The sequence below is a fragment of the Hordeum vulgare genome, chromosome 2H (genome assembly GCF_904849725.1).
Source record: "Hordeum vulgare subsp. vulgare chromosome 2H, MorexV3_pseudomolecules_assembly, whole genome shotgun sequence".
In the NCBI taxonomy this organism is placed as follows: domain Eukaryota; kingdom Viridiplantae; phylum Streptophyta; class Magnoliopsida; order Poales; family Poaceae; genus Hordeum; species Hordeum vulgare.
Window position 1 is genome coordinate 536,497,286 of NC_058519.1, and position 15,096 is coordinate 536,512,381.

The 15,096-nt window shown below is 45.7% G+C and overlaps 2 long non-coding RNA genes across 2 annotated transcripts; one reads left to right on the top strand and one right to left on the bottom strand.

The window, feature by feature from the left end:
* Positions 1 to 6,879: 6,879 nt before the first annotated feature.
* On the bottom strand, positions 6,880 to 8,793 carry LOC123427069. The gene is made up of 3 exons (XR_006622359.1): positions 8,685 to 8,793; positions 8,324 to 8,438; positions 6,880 to 7,644 (listed from the first exon to the last, which is right to left on the bottom strand). It is a non-coding gene; the product is annotated as an uncharacterized LOC123427069 (long non-coding RNA).
* Positions 8,794 to 9,250: 457 nt separating this feature from the next.
* On the top strand, positions 9,251 to 11,395 carry LOC123427068. The gene is made up of 3 exons (XR_006622358.1): positions 9,251 to 9,688; positions 10,368 to 11,047; positions 11,135 to 11,395. It is a non-coding gene; the product is annotated as an uncharacterized LOC123427068 (long non-coding RNA).
* Positions 11,396 to 15,096: the final 3,701 nt, after the last annotated feature.

The window sequence follows — 15,096 nt, forward strand, 5'->3', positions numbered from 1 at the left end:
TAGGACCAAGACCGACATGGTCCTATTAAGTATGTAGTTTTGCGTCTTTGTGTCGTCGTCTCGGACAGATTAGCCTCCATGCAAAGCATCCACCACCCTGCCTGCTTGCTTAGGCTAGTTTACTATGTGCGTGTATTGCAATATACTAGGATCCATCCATCATCTACGTACTAGACAGTGGCGGAGGCGCAGCAAAGCCGACGGGGCAGCGCGGGGCGGCGAAGCGATCCCGTGGAGGTGAGGCGGAGCGCAGCAGGAAAGGCGAGACCGATACAGTGTTTTCTGAGCCTAATGTTTCCTTCTTCCTTCCTTTCGCTGATGAGGGTTGATACGTCTCCAACGTATCTATAATTTTTGATGGTTTCATGCTATTATCTTGTCAAATTTTGAATGTTTTGTATGCCTTTTATATCTTTTTTGGATGAACTTATTAACTCAGTGTCAAGTGTCATTTCCTGTTTTTTCCGTGTTTTTTACCCTTTTCAGAGAAGAATTTTAAACGGAGTTCAAAAGGAATAAAACTTTCGAAAATATTTTTTCCGGATCAGAAGATACGCACGGGGCGTGAGAACCAAGGCACAGGCCACCAGGGAGGCCACAAGCCTCCTAGGCGCGGCCAAGGGGCCCGCGCCTAGCAGGCTTGTGGGCCCCCTGTGGCTCGTCTGCCCTACTTCTTCCGTCAATAAATCCCCGAAAAACCCAAAACCAAGGAAGAGATCCACGAAAATACTTTTCCGCCGCCGCAAACTTCTGTCTCCGCAAGATCTCATCTGGGGCACGTTCTAGTACCCTGCCGGAGGGGGATTCGGATACGGAGGGCTTCTTCATCAACACCATTGCCTCTCCGATGATGCATGAGTAGTTCACCATAGACCTTCGGGTCCATAGCTAGTAGCTAGATGGCTTCTTCTCTCTCTTGGATCTTCAATACAAAGTTCTCCATGATCTTCATGGAGATCTATCCGATGTAATCTTCTTTTACGGTGTGTTTGTCGAGATCCGATGAATTGTGGATTTATGATCAGATTATCTATGAATCTTATTTGAGTTTCTTCTGATCTCTTATATGCATGATTTCATATCCTTGTAATTCTCTTCGAGTTGTGGGTTTTGTTTGGCCAACTTGATCTATAATTCTTGCAATGGGAGAAGTGCTTGGTTTTGGGTTCATACCGTGCGGTGACCTCACCCAGTGACAGAACGGGTAGCAAGGCACGCATCGTGTTGTTGCCATCAAGGGTAAAAAGATTGGGTTTATACCTATTGCATGAATTTATCCCTCTACATCATGTCATCTTGCTTAAAGCGTTACTCTGTTAGTCATGAACTCAATGCACTAGATGCATGCTGGATAGCGGTCGATGTGTGGAGTAATAGTAGTAGATGCAGAAAATATCGGTCTACTTGTCTCGGACGTGATGCCTATATGTATGATCATTGCCTTAGATATCATCATGACTTTGCGCTGTTCTATCAATTGCTCGACAGTAATTCGTTCACCCACCGTAATATTTGCTATCTTGAGAGAAGCCTCTAGTGAACACTATGGCCCCCAGGTCTACTTCACCTCATATTTTCAGCCTTACACTATTACTTTGTTGCACTTTCCGCCTTCAGATCTCACTTTGCAATCAATCTTGAAGGGACTGACAACCCCTTTATAATGTTGGGTGCAAGCTCATTTGTGTTTGCGCAGGTACTGTGGACACTTGGCTTGATTCTCCTGCTGGATTGATACCTTGGTTCTCAAACTGAGAGAAATACTTACTGCTACTGTGCTTCATCACCCTTTCCTCTTCAAGGGAAAAACCAACGCAAGCTCAAGAGGTAGCAAGAAGAATTTCTGGTGCCGTTGCCGGGGAGGATCAAGTCAAGAATAGTCTCCCATCAACGTGTTAATTTCTGGCACCGGGGATTATTCTAGGTGAAGCTTATCCAAGTAAGTGTCGCAAACTCATCTCTTGCATTTTACTTTTTTGCCTCTCGTTTTCCTCTTCCCCACTTCTGAAAAACAAAAAATTACAAAAAAAATCCCTTTTTGTTCGCCCTTTCGTTCGTTTGCCTTTCCTTTGCTTGTGTGCTATGTGCATTCAATATGTTTGCATCTTCGCTTGTTGAAAATCTATTGATATGGATCCTCATCCACTTGGTAATCTCTTTAATAGATCCAATTATGTTGAACCAATTGCTAGTGAGTTGAGTGCACTTGACTTTCTCTATGGAGTTTTGCTTGAGATGCGTGAATCTGAAAGTCGTGATGAAGAAATTTATGAAATGATTCACGAGGGCTCCTTGAATGAAAAGCATGATTGCAATGATTTCATTATAAATTCTATTAATGGAAATCATGCTAAAAATATGCAAAACCCTAAGCTTGGGGATGCTAGTTTTGCTATGTCCACTATTTGTTGCAATGATCGTGATTTGGGTGATAATTTTTCTTATGATCTTGAAAATTTGTTTAAGCCTCATGATGAATATGATATTTGCAATAATATTGAAAGTGGGTTTGGAGAATTCATGACTTTAGTTGATGATAATCCCACTATTTTTGAAGAGCGTCAACTTTTCATGCTTGTGGATCATGAAAAGAATATCCTTTGTGATAGCTATTGTCGTGGGTATAAGTCTGACAGTAGATGTGTAGGGTACGAAAGGATGGGCAGAGCCTTAGCTACGGCGAGGTTGTATGAGTTCAGGTCCCTCTGCGGTGGAGGTAATAGCCCTACGTCTCAGTGCTCTCGGAGCTTGTTGTCGAGTGCAATATGGAATACAGTGAAATGCTAACCCCTGCACCAGTGGGGGAGGGTGGCTTATATAGAGTGCGCTGCCCTCCACAACGGTTTGGTGCACAGGGGTGGAGTAGTGGCGAATAAAGGCACATGGAAACGTATGACCGTTTCCCTCATGGGAGTTACGATGCACAGAGTGGCATCCAATCGGTTAGTTTGATATACTCTGAATGCTCGTCTCCGACTGGATGGTCGAGGATCTGTTACCGACTGGATGATGGGAACTCCTTAGTTCAGTCGGAACTGACTAAGGGTCTTGTCCCTTATGAGGGGTAGTTCTTGGGTAGGACCTACAGGGCAGGCCTATGACCCTACCCTAAGACTATAACCCCATCATTAGTCCCCGAATGGATTGGGGTTGGAACGACGAAGCGATGCTTGAAGCTTGGATCCGACTGGTACGGATGTGACTTTGGCGTTGCTTGCCTCGATCCATTTTATCTTTTCTGACCAACGATCCGAGTGGAAGTATTTGTGAAACAAACTGTCGGAAACCGAGTGCGTTCGTGGTATCTCCTGACGTGACCAGTCAACTGACAGCGGTGGATTTTCCGGGATCCTCAAATTTCGGTTACCGCGCACTCAGCGGGGATGACGACATCACGCTCGAGTAGTGCCTGACGCCTCGATTCCCGCGCCTTCATCTTCTGCACTGATATCGCCGCGGCCGGTCGGAGGATAATATTTCGGGGCCACTTGCCAGTGACCCAGTCGGAACCTTACTTAAACCTCAGGGGCGAGGGTTTTTTCGTTACGCTCGCCGGATATTTTGCCTTTGCTCCGCTTCCCTCGCCATCCTCTGCGCGCCTCAAGCTTCTTCCTTCTCCTTCTCCCTCGCGAATCCGCAGCTTCCGCCATGACAAAGGGGCGGACTAGCAAGCTAGAGGCGCGGAAGAAGAGGGGGAAGGTGGCGGCTCCTGCTCAGCGGAGGCAGCGAACGCTATCGGCGGGGTGGATCCAGGGGGACTTCCTCCCCTCCACGGTGACGGAGGAGGATCTGCTGGAGCTGGTGGAGCACGGGATGATCGCGCACAAGTCGTGGAGGTTACCGGCGGAGGGTGAGACCGAGCCGGTGCCCCGGGAGGGGGAGCGCGTCCTGCTGCTCAGTCACGTGCATCGAGGTTTCTCCCTGCCCCCACATCCTTTCTTCAAAGGCATAATGAACCACTTCGGGGCGCAGCTCCACCACTTTCCCCCGAATTCCATAGCTCATCTCTCTGCTTTCGTAGTCTTGTGCGAGTGCTTCATAGGCTGTCCTCCCCATTGGGGGCTTTTCAAACATATCTTCTCTGCTAGATCCCAAACTATCAAACGACTTAATCAGTCGGATGATAAGACTCACCTTCTCCAGCTCTGCGGAGGCTTAGGCTTCCAAAAGAAGAGTAAAAGTAGTTATCCTGCTCTTCAGTTGAGTGAATCGGTTAGGAACTGGCAGTCGACATGGTTCTACTGCCAGGACGTTGCTTGCCCGAATGCCACGACAGGGTTGCCTCCTTTTAGCTTAGATCGACCAGCTCCGCCTAAGCAGCTCGCGCTCACGAAGGCGGAGAAGATCCATATCCAGCCTCTGGTCGACGCACTCGTAGATGTCGTCAGAAAGGGAGTCACAGGCATAGATCTGCTGGAGGTTTTCCTCGGCCGGCGCATCCAACCACTGCAGGCCCGAGACCACGCCATGTGGCACTAAACGGGGCCCGAAGACTCCACTCGGACCAACGTCGAGTGCGTGACCGGGGAGACGGTGGCGTCGTGGGTGCTCCAGATCACACGCGCCTGCGAGAACCCCAGAGGGTCCCGGCGAGTGAAGGCTTTCTGCGCGGGCAACCCTCCTCCGAACGAGGTGAGTACAACTTGTCGAGTGCACATAACTGTCTTAGATTTATCGCTTTCTTGAATCACTGTCTGACGCCTGATGTCGCTGACTGTATTTTATGCAGAAATGGACCAACTGTTTCTCTCCTGTCTCGAACGGGAACCCGGCCGAGGAGGAGGACGAGGGCAGCCAGGAGGGCAGCGTGGAGAGCGTCGAGTACGTCTCCGACAGTGGGGAGACGGAGGAGGAGTCTGGGGAAGAGGAGAAGAAAGACGAAGAGCAGAACTCGCCACCCCCGCCGCCAGAGCTTCGAACCAAATGCCAACATGAACCTGCGGCTCCCTCGGCTCCTCGAGCATCCTCGAGTGCCCCGCCAACCGCTCCTACGGTTTCGAGCGCCCCGCCAACTGTTCCCGTGGTTCCGAGTGCTCGGAGCATCAAGAGGACCAGGGACGCTGCTGCTGAACCTGCGGGTCAGCCTTCCAAGGTGGCCAAACCGAGCGGATCTAAACCTCGGAAGGCTTTGCCGCGGATGAGGGTCATCGTTCCCGTCACCTCAACGTAAGTACCTTGTTCTTCTAACTTCTTCCGATATTCGATTGAACTCCTGTTTATTGGTGGAATGAATTTCACTCGATAGATTGCTACCTCTGCCACCTCTCCGGCACGCCAGGGGGATGATCCCATGGACATGGACAATGTTGTCTCGTCCCAGCCAGGTGTGTTGTAGCGATTCTGAGAGTTTACATCACGAATTCTGTCTTCGGTCTTGCCTTTATTTCCTGTGATCTCACGCCGTTCGGTCGGGTTTCCCTCAGGGGCGATTTATGTGGATGAGGGTGACCAGGGGAGGTCTGAGCAAGCTGCGGTGCCTGTCCTTGAGGCTGTTCCGCCAGTTACTTCTCTCACCGTGGACGTGCCGCCGACTGAGGCGATGCCGTCGACTGAAACGGCGCTGGTTGCTGCTGAATCGACTGGAGCGGGCCTTGGGATGCCCAAGGAGCCTCCAACGATGCCAGGCCTGTCGACTGTCGAGTACAACGTCCAGCGCCTCCCGGAGGATCAGGTGGGAGCGGCCAAGGGGGCCATGGTGCAGGCGGAGCTGATGGCGGGAGAGACCAAGAAGGCGTAGGACTCCATCGCGTCTCTGTACCAGCGAAGCTTGGAACTGCGGGACGATATCCGAGTAAGTGGCACTACAACAAAACATACTTTAAGTAACACAATAATGTAACACATGGAAAAATATGTTACAAGTAAAACTACAGTAACACATCATTTGTGTGGAACGACTGTTAGTAACACATACTTCATGTGTTGGAACATTGTGTTACATCACTATTATTACAGTAACATCTAAATATGTGTTGGTGTAGATGTGTTACGAACTTTAGTGATAGTAACACATAACCATGCATCGATACATAGTGTTACAAGCTCTATTATTGGGAGAAATAAGAAAAACAAAAAACAACTACATTCATAAATCACCAACGCCCTGACGCACAGGGCACATGTGCAACATATCTTTGTATCAATACATTTTCCCTGCTAAATCCGGTTTACATTCTTTGGTCAATATGGTATGGAAAACAATACCGTTTGGTTGGTAAACTAAATACCAAACTATTTGGGTATAGTTGCAATGGATATCATATCAACCATATTTTACGCGAAGTTTTGGATGACTCGACAATCACACATGCCAAATGCACATACTTTAGAATGATCATACAAATTTGAATATTTGACATCAATACCCACGAAGGAGCGCAAGACCACCAACGAGAGCTTAAGTTATGAACTCATACAACTATAGCATCAATCAAGCACTAATTGGCAGTCTAGTACACTGGTGTTGTACTAACCTAGAAAAGTTAGTTAAGAAAGTTGTTCAGTGCTAGTAAAGTACTTTTGAAGGACAACCACAAGCTCCCGATAGTATAACACAAGAATCGTCCATAGCGGTAGTGGTAACCAAAGTCACTCAAACGGCAAAAAAATTACAGCAAGAGCGGCAAAAAACAGCAGGTGCACAACATACCTCGTCTACCTAATCAAACGACAATACAGCCCCTGACTGCAAGTGCAAGCTATAGAAGTCACAAAATCACAACACCTAGCACCTAGGTGCAAGTAGAAGCCATAGAAGTCACATGCATAGACTGGTTCACAAGAACAAAGAAGAAAATCATGCATTGAACGTCCAGGTTTTGGCACCAAACAAGTATCCCACATAAATGAAAATGCAATTTCAAAAAGACATCAAATCAGTTTACAAGATGGTAAATCTTTTCTTTTTATTTTTGAAATGCAACACTCCGATTCCATACTCACACTGGCTTAACCAAAGCGTTGTCCCGTCGTACAAGTACCTTGTCAGGCAGGTCCTCTAACCACAGATGTAGGCCTGCCTGTTGAGAGGCACCAAAAGCTAGAAGAGCATGCACCAAATTATTACATGACTTGGGGACAAAATAAAACGTGCAAGTACTGAAACTTAGACGAGCGAAGTCCCAAATCTCTCTCAATAAAATTCCTTCTGGTGCCCTGACATAAACTGAACTTTGGAGTGCTTTTATCAGTGTCTGGCAATTAGACTCGACCTCCACATACTTCATACCCCATCAGGAGGCTGCTTGCAGAGCAGCACTGCATGCCGTCGCTTCCGCTTGAAGAGCACTTGCTACATGTCGAAGGCGCCCCGCTCTAGAGCCTCTCACATCTCCCGGCAAGTCCTGTATGAAGAAGCCCCAGCCACCACCACCACCAGTGCCCTCAGGTGCAGAGAACGACCCATCACAGTTGATTTTACAAGATGGTAAATCTGACATGATACTCCTTTGACAAAAGTGTATCTATTCCCAATGAAAATCTGTCATACATGAAGCTTAATTAACTTAGTAAGAATTTTTTGAAATTTTACAAGGTTCATTGTCGAAGAGCAAAAACTATGCAAGCATATAAAAGTTCGCTAAAAGGTGCGTAGCTTCTTCATTCAGTTCAGAATAATTCTTCTAATCCCCGCTTGCAAATTTCCTGAAAAATAAGATTTAGTAAAGCATTCAAGTAGAAGTTCATTACAAATCAGAAGAAGTAAAACTAAATCATATGTGGATGGTAATTATAATATAATGTGAACTTGGTGCTTTATGGTAGAGATAACATGTATGATCGAGCATAGATATGCATAACTGCACAAGCTAGACAGAAACACAAGGGGGATAGATAATTAAGAACCAGTAATTGGGTGACCTAGTAGACCCCACGACGCTATGTCGTCTATAGACGTTCAATTGAGTCAATTCTTGTCGAGCAGTTAATTATGTTACATGCATGCCACAATGGTCTAAGGGCATATTTTGCATTCATTTTGTCACTGATATTTGCCTGTTTTAAGATAGCTCATTGGTGAAACAAAAAAACAACAACAACCTATTCTATTGGGTGTCAGAGGGGAATTTACTATGAATCAGTTGGCACTTGGCAACGAGGTTCCGTTCTGCAGTGGGAGTGATAAATAAGTTCCGGCACTTGACAAGGAGACGTGGTTTAAGAGGATTCTCATCAACTAATATGGTGATAATAGAATCAAACCAATAGATAACAGAATCTCATATTTATTTTCAGTTGATCCGAAAAAGTATCAGGTTCCCTAATCAAGGGATAACAGAATAAACAAGTAAAACCGTCACATCCAGGTTGCAAGATTTTTTACCTTATGTTTCCACTAAAATTTTGTGCCGCCAGGATTTGAAGTAGCGTCCAAGGTAATGGTGGGGTGGTTGTGATGTCCAAGACCAAGCGTTCAGTGCTCCAACAGCAGCAGCAAGCTACGAGACACACATTTGCAATCCAGGTCACAAACAAGTATCAACAATAAGCTATAAAGCTCCAAGTCTCAAACATTAAACTTACAGGAAACAAAATACAGTATTAGGATCACTCAATCACAGTAATTAGAGTACTCATCATCAAACGATCAAAGTACCACATCACCTAATCTAAATCTGCGTATTCATGATAAAAAGCCGGAACAGGGGAGAATGAATTAATGAAATCAATGGACAGCGACATACTAGAGAAGAAGCAGAGCCAACCGCCCGGATGTGGATAAGGAGAAGCCCAAGTTGCAGTGGTGTCCTAAACTCCCGCCGTCTGCCCGTTTCCCGAGAGGTCGCCGGTGGCGATGGGCATGAAACTGACCGCCGACCATGGGCGATGTAGGCTCTGTACTCACGCGGCGCTGGCGGCGGCCCGTCACCCTGTCTGAATCACAGCAGTATTCCCGTGCTCGCCGGGGAGATGCGTCGCCCTGGTCCAGCTCTTCATGTGCCGCAGTCGGATACGACCCTCCTCGCTTCTTCCTGTCTACCTGGGCGGAGGACGGTCGGACGGGGGTGGTAAGTTGCGGCCAGCCGCCAGCGGGGAACCCGCGAAGGACGGCGGCAGAAAAAGGGATCACGCAGGACTAATTCGGGGCACACCTTACCACCCCTTACCACACCTTACGGCGATTGGCTATGATTCAGACAGGGTGACGGGCCGCCGCCGGCGCCGCCTGAGTACAGAGCCTACATCGCCCACGGTCGACGGTAAGTTTCATGCCCATCGCCACCGGCGACCTCTCGGGAAACGGGCAGACGACGAGAGTTTAGGACACCACTGCAACCTGGGCTTCTCCTTATCCACATCCGGGCGGTTGGCTCTGCTTCTTCTCCAGTATGTTGCTGTCCATTGATTCCATTAATCCATTCTCCCCTGTTCCGGCTTTTTATCATGAATACGCAGATTTAGATTAGGTGATGTGGTACTTTGATCGTTTGATGATGAGTACTCTAATTACTGTGATTGTGTGATCCTGATACTGTATTTTGTTTCCTGTAAGTTTAATGTTTGAGACTTGGAGCTTTATAGCTTATTGTTGATACTTGTTTGTGACCTGGATTGCAAATGTGTGTCTCGTATCTTGCTGCTGCTGTTGGAGCACTGAACGCTTGGCCTTGGACATCACAGCCACCCCACCATTACCTTGGACGCTACTTCAAATCCTGGCAGCACAAAATTTTAGTGGAAACATAAGGTAAAAAATCTTGCAACCCGGATGTGACGGTTTTATTTGTTTATTCTGTTATCCCTTGATTAGGGAACCTGATACTTTTTCAGATCAACTGAAAATAAATATAAGATTCTGTTATCTATTGGTTTGATTCTATTATCACCATATTAGTTGATGAGAATCCTCTTAAACCACGTCTCCTTGTCAAGTGCCGGAACTTATTTATCACTCCCACTGCAGAACGGAACCTTGTTGCCAAGTGCCAACTGATTCATAGTAAAATCCCCTCTGACACCCAATAGAATATGTTGCTGTTGTTTTTTTGTTTCACCAATAAGCTATTTTAAAACAGGCAAATATCAGTGACAAAATGAATGCAAAATATGCCCTTAGACCGATGTGGCATGCATGTAACATAATTAACTGCTCGACAAAAATTGAGTCAATTGAACGTCTATAGACGACATAGCGCCGTGGGGTCTACTAGGTCACCCAATTACTGGTTCTTAATTATCTGTCCCGCTTGTGTTTCTGTCTAGCTTGTGCAGTTATGCATATCTGTGCTTGATCATACATGTTATCTCTACCATAAAGCACCAAGTTCACATTATATTATAATTACCATCCACATATGATTTACTTTTACTTCTTCTTATTTGTAATGAACTTCTACTTGAATGCTTTACTAAATCTTATTTTTCAGGAAATTTGCAAGCGGGGATTAGAAGAATTATTTTGAACTGAATGAAGAAGCTACGCACCTTTTAGCGAACTTTTATATGCTTGCATAGTTTTTGCTCTTCGACAATGAACTTGTAAAATTTCAAAAAAATCTTACTAAGTTAATTAAGCTTCATGTATGACAGATTTTCATTGGGAATAGATACACTTTTGTCAAAGAAGTATCATGTCAGATTTACCATCTTGTAAAATCAACTGTGATGGGGCGTTCTCTGCACCTGAGGGCACTGGTGGTGGAGGCTGGGGCTTCGTCATACATGACTTGCCGGGAGATGTGAGAGGCTCTGGAGCGGGGCGCCTTCGACATGTAGCAACACACCCCTTTATTTTCTGAAACATTGACGGGTGTGGCAACACACCCCTTTATGTCCTTGTGTCTACTGTTAGGAAACTTCTTGCAAGTACTTTGGTTAGGTACTAGAAAGCATGCGCGTGCACACACACACACACACATGCCCACAGCAACAAGCACGCACATACAACACAACACAGATGCTCTGCTCCTGATTTGTCAATAGTATGCTGATGCTTTGCTTTGATCTGCTCTAACACTAACTTTTTTGTCAATAGTAAGGGAAGTCGAAGTTTCTGATTGGTGATGCTTTTGCTTCAGGATACTTAATTGCCTCGCATTGACCTTTTGTAAGTTAAAATCTTTTTTTCTATATTCCAAAATTATGTTGGTGTACACTTAATCACATAATCGTAAGGTCCAAATTTCATTTACAGATTCAAAAGAAGGATAATCGAGTTGCAGCTGAATTCTCCGGTTGGATCAAGAAGCAAATACAATTAGAAAATTTTACTTAGCAATAACCGTAGTTTACATTGATAGATGGAAAAAATGTAATATCATGCAGAAGTTGTTTTTTATTTGTTTGAATTGTGCAAATGCTATGGTGTAATATTCTCCATAGACATGTTCACTGTAGTCAAAATATATGAATGATGTTTTGCGGTACGAGTAATATTGGTATTTGTTTATTGTAATGCATATGTATCCTACACTGTTGTATATTCATATTAAATATCTTGACATTTTCCATTTGTGTATGTGTCGTGCTTTAATTTCTCTATCATTTTAATGGTGTCAAGCATCAAAATAAAATAATTGACTAATTGATCAATTGTAGCTATTTTATTAAATAAATGTGTAAAATGGGTACCTAATTTTGTGGTTAATAATTGAAAATAAAATATATTAATTATGTTGTCATACTAATATAATAGTGTTACTAATGGTGTTACCGTAGTAACAAAATGTGTTACTAGGTCATTGACAATTATAAATTATAGTGTTATGGTCCTTGATATTGTCTTACAACTTGTGTTACTATAGGTACAGAAACATGTTACCACAATGTTCTACGTATACGGAAAATATGTTACTTTGAACGTTACTATAGTTATGAAAATGTGTTACCAGGGTCATTTGGTAACACATAATATGCATGTTACTACAACATAATAGTAACACAATTTTCAATACATGGTAACACCTATAATATGTGACAGTTAACACCACTTAGTAACACGGTCTAATGGAACACATTTTAAAATGTGTTACTATATGACTTAGTAACACAGTTTTGGGTCTGAAGTAACATAACACTATGTTACAAAAGCTCTGTCCTGTTGTAGTGTGGGTTAGTAAGTATTTACTTTTTTCTTGTAACCTACTGGGTGTGCTCGGATATCGTATGATTTTTGCAATGGTTTCACTCTTAGTGAACCCAGTGGGTGTAGTCCCCGAGACTTCTGTCGAGTGCTTGCACCGGCAGTTGTCTTTATACACACTTTTTGTTGACTTGAGTAGATCAAAAATTAATCTGTTCGCATGCTAACAGTTGGGGCACTCGGAGTGCACCTACTGGATGAGTCCCCGAGAGTAATTTTACTCAGGTCGGGTAGTAGTAGCCTCATAGGCTTAGGTGTTGTCATGTAGCTCAATAGGGCAGACCTGTTTGAGTTTCATGCCAGTGGGGTCACTCTTAGTGAACCCACTGGGTGTAGTCCCCGAGACCGCTGTCGACTGCTTGCGTCGGCAGGGGTCTAAAGAACTTAGTTTTTTTTATTGTTGGATTTGTTTGATCGTCTCTTGGCGCTGGCTGGCAGAAAACTTGCGAGATGGGGACAGCGTACGAGACTCTTAGGGCTGAAAAGGTTCAGTTTGCTGGTGAGCTGGATGCGGCAATGGTTGCAATGGCTGGTATGAAGGATGTTCTGGCGGAACGAGAAAAGTCCTTGGAGCAGGCCCGTGAGGCAAACAAGGCATTGACTGCTGAAGTGGAGAGAATGAAGGCGCAAAGGTTCGAGCTGATGGGACAAATGAAAGTGCTGAAAAGGCGGTGTATAGCGCAGGAAAAATATGTCAGTGACTGGGCCCGACAGATGATAACGCTTCTGGGTGGTAAGTTCTGTTTTTCCGAGTGCTTGTGGTATGTGCATTTCACTCGGCGCTTATTGTTTGCTCGTCCTGTCTTTGCAGATTTTTGCATGGACGCTAAGGCTGAAGCAGCTGACGTTGAGCGGTCGATTCTTGAGAACATTCCACTCGGCGAGGACGCCAATCGAGATCTGCTCCGAGCGCACATTCGCCTGGGCAAAGTTGGGCCTTTCATCGGTCGACTGAGAGAAGTCGTCGGCTGGATCGACAAGGAGCTTTGGCCTGAAGACGAGTCTCGGCATGAGATGGAAGGCTTGATGACTCGGCTGGAGGAGGTCCCAAACCGAGTGCAGTCATGGAAGAAGTCTGCAGCTCGCTGTGGTGCGGACGTTGCTCTGTCTTTGGTCCGAGTGCATTGCAAGGAGGTGCGCGAAGAGAAGCTGAAAGCGTTGCAGGTCGCCAACACGAAGAAACTTCGATTCGAAGACTTCATGGAAACCTTCCTTGAGAGCGCCACCCGCATCGCCGACGGGATCGACCTGGACACATTCGTAGAGCCCGCCAGTCCTAGCGCCAGTCCGGACGACGCTTAAGAAAACTTTTACCTCGGTATGCCGAGTGTTGGTTGTAAGAAACTTTGGCCACTGCTGTTGGCCGTCACATTCTTGGTTTGGTGCGGGTAAGCTTGATCCACACCGAGCCAACTATTTTTATGTGAACTTTGAATATGAATCAAACCTTTTGCTCTTCTTTTGCCAAAGAGTTGCTGATACGATTTTGGCTCGAGTTTTTGTTTGGCGTTTCTAGGTGAAGCCAATGGCAAACATGCGGAGCATGTAATTGTCAGTTGTCTTGACATCTGCATGAGCCTCCCTGAGGGTCTGCCGAGTCTCCGAGTGGATCTGTAGGATACACTCGAAGGCAATAGAGTGCTTAGGCGATTCATGATCGCGGCTAAGTCTTCGACTGCGACTGTCAGGCCGCACTCGGAGCGAGTTGTTACTCATGTAATTGTCAGTAGTGTTGACATCTACATGAGCCTCAATGAGGTTCTGCTACTCATGTAATTGTCAGTGGTCTTGACATCTACACGAGTCTCAATGAGGTTCTGTTGAGTCCCCGAGTGTATCTGTGGGATACAGTCGAATGCATGTGAGTACTTAGGCGATTCGTGATCGCACCTAAGTCCTCGAGTGCGACTGTAAGGTCGTACTCGGAGCGGGTTGTTACTCATGTAATTGTCAGTGGTCTTGACATCCACATGAGCCTCAATGAGGGTCTGCTACTCATGTAATTATCAGTGGTCTTGACATCCACATGAGCCTCAATGAGGGTCTGCTACTCATGTAATTGTCAGTGGTCTTGACATCCACATGAGCCTCAATGAGGGTCTGCTGAGTCCCCGAGTGTATCTGTAGGATACAGTCGCAAGAAGCTTTCTCATTTAACCGATTCTTGATCGCACTTAAGTCTTCGAGTGTGACGAGTAGTGCACGCTCGGAGAAAATTTGTACTTAGGCGATTCTTGATCGCAGCTCAGTCTCCGAGTGCCACGTTTAGTGCACACTCGGAGAAACTTATTACGTAGGCGATTCTTGATCGCAGCTAAGTCCCCGAGTGCGACATTTAGTGCACACTCGGAGAAAGTCAGTACTTAGGCGATTCTTGATCGCAGTTAAGTCCCCGAGTGCGAAATTTAGTGCATACTCGTTGAAAGTTAGTACTTAGGCGATTCTTGATCGCAGCTAAGTCCCCGAGTGCGATGTTTAGTGCACACTTGGAAAAAGTCAGTACTTAGGCGATTCTTGATCGCAGCTAAGTCCCCGAGTGCGACGTTTAGTGCACACTCGGAGAAAGTCAGTACTTAGGCGATTCTTGATCGTAGCTAAGTCCCCGAGTGCGACATTTCGTGCATACTCGGAGAAAGATAGTACTTAGGCGATTCTTGATCGCAGCTAAGTCCCCGAGTGCGACGTTTAGTGCACACTCGGAGAAAGTCAGAACTTAGGCGATTCTTGATCGCAGCTAACTCCCCGAGTGCGACGTTTAGTACACACTCGAAGAAACTTATTACTTAGGCGATTCTTGATCGCAGCTAAGTCCCCGAGTGTGACGTTTAGTGCACACTCGGAGAAAGTTAGTACTTAGGCGATTCTTGATCGCAGCTAAGTTTTTTTTGAGACCGGAGTCTGCGATCGTGGAAGATTTTGAATCTGCAAAAGCTCAGTATGCCTTATATTATTTCACCAATACTTGTTCTTTACATTGCTTCAGTCGACGGTCACGTGTAGAAGCGCTTCAGGAG